We start from the raw sequence: 6,187 nt of genomic DNA, 5'->3' as shown, positions 1-6,187 counted from the left end.
GTAATCTGTACAGAGCCGCAGTGACCCATCCTTTTTCTCACGAAAGAGGACTGGCGCTCCTACTGGAGAGTTTGCAGGCTCGATAAAACCTCTCGCCAAGTTTTTGTCCACAAAGTCCCTTAATGCTGCCAGCTCCCGCTGGGTCATGGCATATATTTTGGGTTTGGGTTCAGTTCAATGGTACAGTCCATTTTCCTGTGGGGGGGGAGTTTGTCCGCCTCTTTCTCGCCGAAAACGTCGGCGAAATCCGCATATTTGGTTGGCAGTCCCTCTGGCAGTGCCGTCTCTCGGTGCTCCGCAGTCGTCATTGCCCCCCCCATGGCCGCTCGGGGGACCCTGTTCCCTGAAGGTGCTTGGTAACACCCGTCAGCAAACTTAATCTCTCTGGTTCTCCAATTAATGACTGGGTTTTGCTGCACGAGCCATGGGATCCCCAGTATGAGTAGGGGTTGCCCCACCGGTGCCACGATGAAAGCCAATTTTTCCTCGTGGCTGCCGAGCCTTAGCGTGGTTTCTCTGGTGTATTGGGTGACCGGGTCCCCTCCTGCTGCAGATCCATCGAGCTGCGTGAACACCAATTGGTGCTGAAGTGGATAGCAGCGGAGGTTGAGTGCGGCTGCCAGGTCTGGGTGCATTAGGCTTTTAGAGCAGCCTGAGTCAATTAGTGCCCAGACCTTTTCGGTTTTATCCCCATGGGTGAGGGTGACGCGGATGTAGAGGGTGGGGCATTCCTCACTCACCCCTTTGTCATTGCGCCTGTCACTGTCCTCCGCCTGTCCTTCGGCGCCCCTTAGGCCAGGTGGCTGTCGTTTCCCATCGGCTCGTCGGGGTTGCTTCCCTCCTCCTCTGAGCTGTAGGGGAAGTGTCTGCGTCGGTACTCCCCCTTCGCTGCTGGTCGCTTTCTAGGCGCTGGGGTTGGTGTGGTTTGTGCCCTCCTTGGGCTCTCTCTGGGTGTCGATTTGGGGCATGCTGCTGCTTTGTGGTCTTCCTTTCTGCACGTGAAGCACTGCCCTTTAGCGAAGCGCCGGTCCCGTTCCTCCTTCCATGGTTGGGGTCTCACCTTCCCCTGCCTTGCAGCTGTGCGTGGGGGTCTCGCTGCCTCCGCCTGCTGCGTTTCCCTCTTGGCGTGGAGGAACGTGTCGTGGGTGTCCTCTGCTTCCCCCGCCAGCCGGATCCATTCCGTCAGGGAGTTGGGGTTGTCGCGGCAGAGTGCCCACCGGAGAACGTTTAAGTTGAGTCCGTGTTTGAATTTCTCAATCAGAGTCGATTGAGACCAGGTGTCCACTTTTCCGGCTAGGGCTTGAAACTCCATGGCATACTGTAATGATTGCCCTAGCCCAAATACTCAGACTCACAAGAGGCTGCTATATGAAATCTGATTTATTAAGGAACTAAAGGCAAATACAGAGAAAGCTGAGAATGAGCAAAAGTGCGCCAAATACAAACTTAAACCCTTGGTACAAACGTATCCCGCCTCCCTCGTAACAGCCCCGCCCGGCACAGGTGCAAGCAATCGTCAGAGTTGCTAGCCTGGGAAAGTAACCTTGAGCGCAGTAGATAATGCAAATACATTCCAGAGCAAAGCCAAAAGATAAGTACTCCCATCCTCCCGAGAAAGATGAAACACGCATCCTGCTAATGACATGCGAAACGTTACGATGTATCAAAGACATTGAAACGGCGAACATGACATACCGCCCCCCTAAAAATACCCCTAGGGACCCGGCTTGGTGGGATAAGCCGAGTGGAAGCGGGCCACTAGGACAGGGGAAGCCACATCTGGTGCAGCGACCCACTCTGGATGAGGGAAATGTTTCCAACGAACTAGGTATTGCAGAGTATTGCGAAGGCGTCTAGAGTCCAAAATTTCTTTAACTTCAAAGTGTTGCTGACCGTCAATCATGATGGGGGTTGGAGGTGGAGGTTGGCGATGCCAGCGGTCAGAAGGAATAGTCGGTTTGAGCAAACTGCAATGAAAAATAGGGTGTAAGCGTTTGAGGTTATGAGGCAAGTCAAGTTTAAAAGTCACAGGGTTAATTTGAGCGGTAATTGGGAAAGGACCCACAAATTTAGGAGCCAGCTTCTTGGAAGGTTGTGAGGACTTTATGAACTTGGTGGAAAGGTAAACCGAGTCCCCTACTTGAAACGCCGGCTGAGGAGCACGCTTCCGATCAGCATACTGTTTGTAATCCAATTGTGCCTCAGCTAGTGCCTTTTGAATCATTGGCCAGGAGTCTGCCAGTTGCGACGCCCAATCACCCGGAGTGGCCGATCCGCCCGAAGGCTGCGGTAGATCAGGGATAGGTACAAAGTCTTTGCCTTGGGCCACCCGAAATGGGGTTTGGCCGGTGCTTTGATGCACTGCATTGTTGTAAGCCACTTCGGCAAAAGGGAGGAGGTCTACCCAATTCACAAAAGCTCGAAGGTACTGCTCCAGAGTAGAATTTAAAGCCTCTGTGGCCCCATCCGTCTGGGGGTGCCAAGCCGTGGACAGGGCTTGCTTCGTTCCCAACAATTTGAGGAACGCCCACCAAAATTGTGAGGTAAATTGTGTGCCCCTGTCCGAAATTAAGCGGGAAGGACATCCGTGTAGCCTGTACACGTGTACTAGAAACAGGCGGGCCAATTGACGTGCTGACGGAATGGACACGCAAGGGATGAAGTGGGCTTGTTTTGAGAAATAGTCTTTGACCACCCAAATGACAGTTTTGCGTTGACTGGGTGGTAATTCAACAATAAAGTCCATGGAGATTTCATCCCAGGGGCAAGAAGGGGCAGCCACCGGCTGCAGCAGTCCCTGGGGCTTGCCCACCTTGCGTTTAGACATGGGACAAACAGTGCAGGAGGCAATGTAGTCTTTGACATCTTTACGTAATGTGGGCCACCAAAACTGTCTCCGAACCAGGTGCAAGGTTTTTACAAACCCGAAGTGACCTGCCAGTTTGTCATCGTGTGAACGTAGTAACACGTCTTTTCTGAGGCTTTCAGGGACATAGAGGCGATTAGATTTCCAAGCGAAGCCCCGGTCAAAAGTAACATTGTTTTTATTCGCAAGCAACCAAGTATCCGTTTTCAGTTCTTTTAGAAACTTTTGTTGCAACTGGGAGGGAATTGACAAAGCGCTCGGCTGGGCGGCGTCCGCAGGGGTGGCTGCTGCGCGCGTGTTTGGCTACGTGTCACAGCCTGCATACCCAATTGGGGCGCTGTCCACAGGGTGCTGACCACTTCTGGCGCTGCCCCGGAGTCCTGAGGTTGCCTGGACAACGCATCAGCCAAGAAATTCTTTTTCCCCGGAATAAATTTCAATTGAAAATTGAATCGATTGAAAAATTGAGCCCACCGGACCTGTTTGGGGCTCAGTTTTCGAGGGGTACTAAGAGCCTCCAAGTTTTTATGATCAGTCCATACTTCAAAGGGATGATTCGCCCCCTCTAACAGATGCCGCCAGGCTTCTAATGCGGCTTTTACTGCAAATGCCTCCTTTTCCCATACATGCCAACGTCTCTCAGTCTTGGAGAACTTACGGGACAAGTAGGCACATGGCTTGAGGCACCCTGTTCCGTCTTGTTGCATCAACAATGCCCCAATGGAATAATCGGAGGCATCCGCCTGCACCATAAAAGGTTTTGAGGGATCAGGATGTTGTAAAATGGGCTCTTTGACAAAAGCTGCTTTTAGCCGCTCAAACGCCGTTTGACAAGCAGGCGTCCAGCGCAACAGCGCCCCTGGATTCTTTACTCTCCGGGTATCTCCCACACCCTTGGTTCGAAGCAGTTCGGTTAGTGGCAAGGCAATTTCAGCGAACCCCCTTATGAATAATCTGTAGTAGTTGCTGAACCCCAGGAAACTTTGAAGTTGCCTGCGGGTGCGAGGACTTTCCCAGTCCATGATAGCCTGCACCTTGGCAGGGTCCATTTCTATGCCTTTATCTGAAATTCTATACCCCAAGTAGTCAATTTGGGTCTGGTGAAATGCACATTTAGACAGTTTGGCATACAATTCTGCTGATCTGAGTTTACTCAGTACTCTTTTTACCAGAGCCACATGCTCTTCCATGGTTTCAGTATAAATCAATACATCATCCAAATACACCAATACCCCTTTAAACAGATGTTCGTGCAGTACTTCATTGATCAATTGCATAAATACCCCAGGGGCCCCAGCCAAACCAAAAGGTAACACCTTATACTGGAAGGCTCCCAACGGGCAATTGAATGCAGTTTTCCACTCATCCCCCTCCTTGATTCGTACACGATAGTATGCTTCTCTTAAATCAAGTTTAGAGAAGATCTTTCCCTTAGCCAGATGTGACAACATGTCCTTGATCAATGGCAAGGGATATTTGTTGGAAATTGAGACGGCATTTAATCCGCGGAAATCGGTACAAAGTCTCAATGTCCCATCCTTTTTTGGGCGAAAGAGAACCGGCGCCCCCACCGGTGAATTCGCCGGCTCGATGAATCCGCGCGCCAAATTTTTGTCCACAAAGTCTCTCAACAAAGTCAACTCCTTTTGTGTCATGGAATAAATCTTTGGCTTGGGCAATTGGGTGTTGGGAAGCAGTTCGATGGCACAGTCCGTCTTTCTATGGGGGGGCAACTGGTCGGCTTCCTTTTCGCCGAACACATCAGCAAACATCCTGTAATCTGCCGGCAAGCCTTCCAGAGGAGGGGCCGGGCAATGCGGAGTCGCAGCTGCCGCAACCCCCACCATCTCCTCTGGGGCACCCTTCCCCTCAGTCGCTTGGTAGAACCCATCCCTAAACGTGATAGTCCGGTAAACCCAGTTTATTTGGGGGTTTTGCTGCACCAACCAGGGCACCCCCAACACCACCAAGGGACCCCCTACTGGAGCCACGACGAAAGACAAACCTTCCCGATGGCTGCCCAGCTGCAAGGCTACCCGCCCTGTGAAATGGGTGACCGGTTTGCCCCCTGCTATGGACCCATCCAGCTGTGTAAAGGCGATGGGTCGCTGTAAAGGGAAAGTAGGTAGCTCCAAAGCCGCTACCACATCGGGGTGCATTAGACACCGGGAACACCCCGAATCAATCATGGCCCATACTTCTACAGTCTTGGATTGGGAGCCCAACTTCAATTTCACCGTGAGAATGCAGTAGCTACCACTCACCGATGAAGGCTCGCGCCCTTCTTCCACCACCTGCCCTGCGGCGCCCTTTAAAGCAGGTGGCTGGCGTTTCCCGCCGGCTGCAGGATTTCGGGCTCACCCTCATCCTCGTAGAACATCGCATCGTCTCCCTCGGTTTCAGCCACCGCGGCTTTCTGCTTCTTCGGCAAGGCAGGGGACTTCGCCGGTGGTTTTCCGAGCCGTTCCTCTCCCTTTGCCTTCGGGCACGCCGCCACTCGATGCCCCTCTTTACCACATCTTAGGCACAGGCCTTTTGCATACCGCTTCTCTCGCTCCTCGTCCCAGGGTCGTTGTCCTGGTTTCCCCCCGGTGCTCGATGGGCGGCTGGGCTTCACCTCCCGCCCCGATTTGGCGGTCTTTCGATGGGCGAAGATCTCATGGGCATGTTCAGCCCTCCCTGCCAGCAGGATCCATTCGTACAGCGTATATGGGTCGTCCCTCCCCAAGGACCAGCGCAGCACCTCTGTATTCAGGCCATCCTTGAATAGCTCGATAATGGTGGCTTGGGACCAGTCATCCACCTTCCCAGCCAGCGCTTTAAACTCCAAAGCATAATCCGCCACGGATCTGAACCCCTGCTTCAGTTCCTTCAGGGCTCGCTTTGCCCTCTCTTTCGCCAAAGGATCCTCGAAGTGTTGTTTCAATGCCCAGAGGAACTCATCGAATTTTTCCAGTTCAGGCGCTTCCGACTGGCACATCTGGACATACCAGTCTGCCGCCTTCCCCTTCAGTTTGGTGGCAATGGTGATGATCTTTGCCTTTTCCGACTGGAAGAGCGACCCCCATTCCTCCATGTAGGCTTTAGCATTCGTCAGGAAAAATGAGAGTTTGGTCGGGTCCCCATCAAACTTGACCGGGAAGTCTCTCATCCCGCCTCCCGCCGGGCTGCGCCCCGCCGCCGGTGCTGCAGGGGTTTGTACTTCCCTGGCTCGCGGCGGCGTGGGGCCCCGGGGCGGTCGCCCTGGCGATGCCGCGATTTCCATCTGGACCGACTGGTCCCCTTCGCGCCTCCGCACTGGCCGTCGCTGCTCCGGGGACT

This window comes from Candoia aspera, chromosome 4 (assembly GCF_035149785.1).
Source record: "Candoia aspera isolate rCanAsp1 chromosome 4, rCanAsp1.hap2, whole genome shotgun sequence".
Classification (NCBI taxonomy): Eukaryota; Metazoa; Chordata; class Lepidosauria; order Squamata; family Boidae; genus Candoia; species Candoia aspera.
This window is presented reverse-complemented; position numbering follows the sequence as displayed.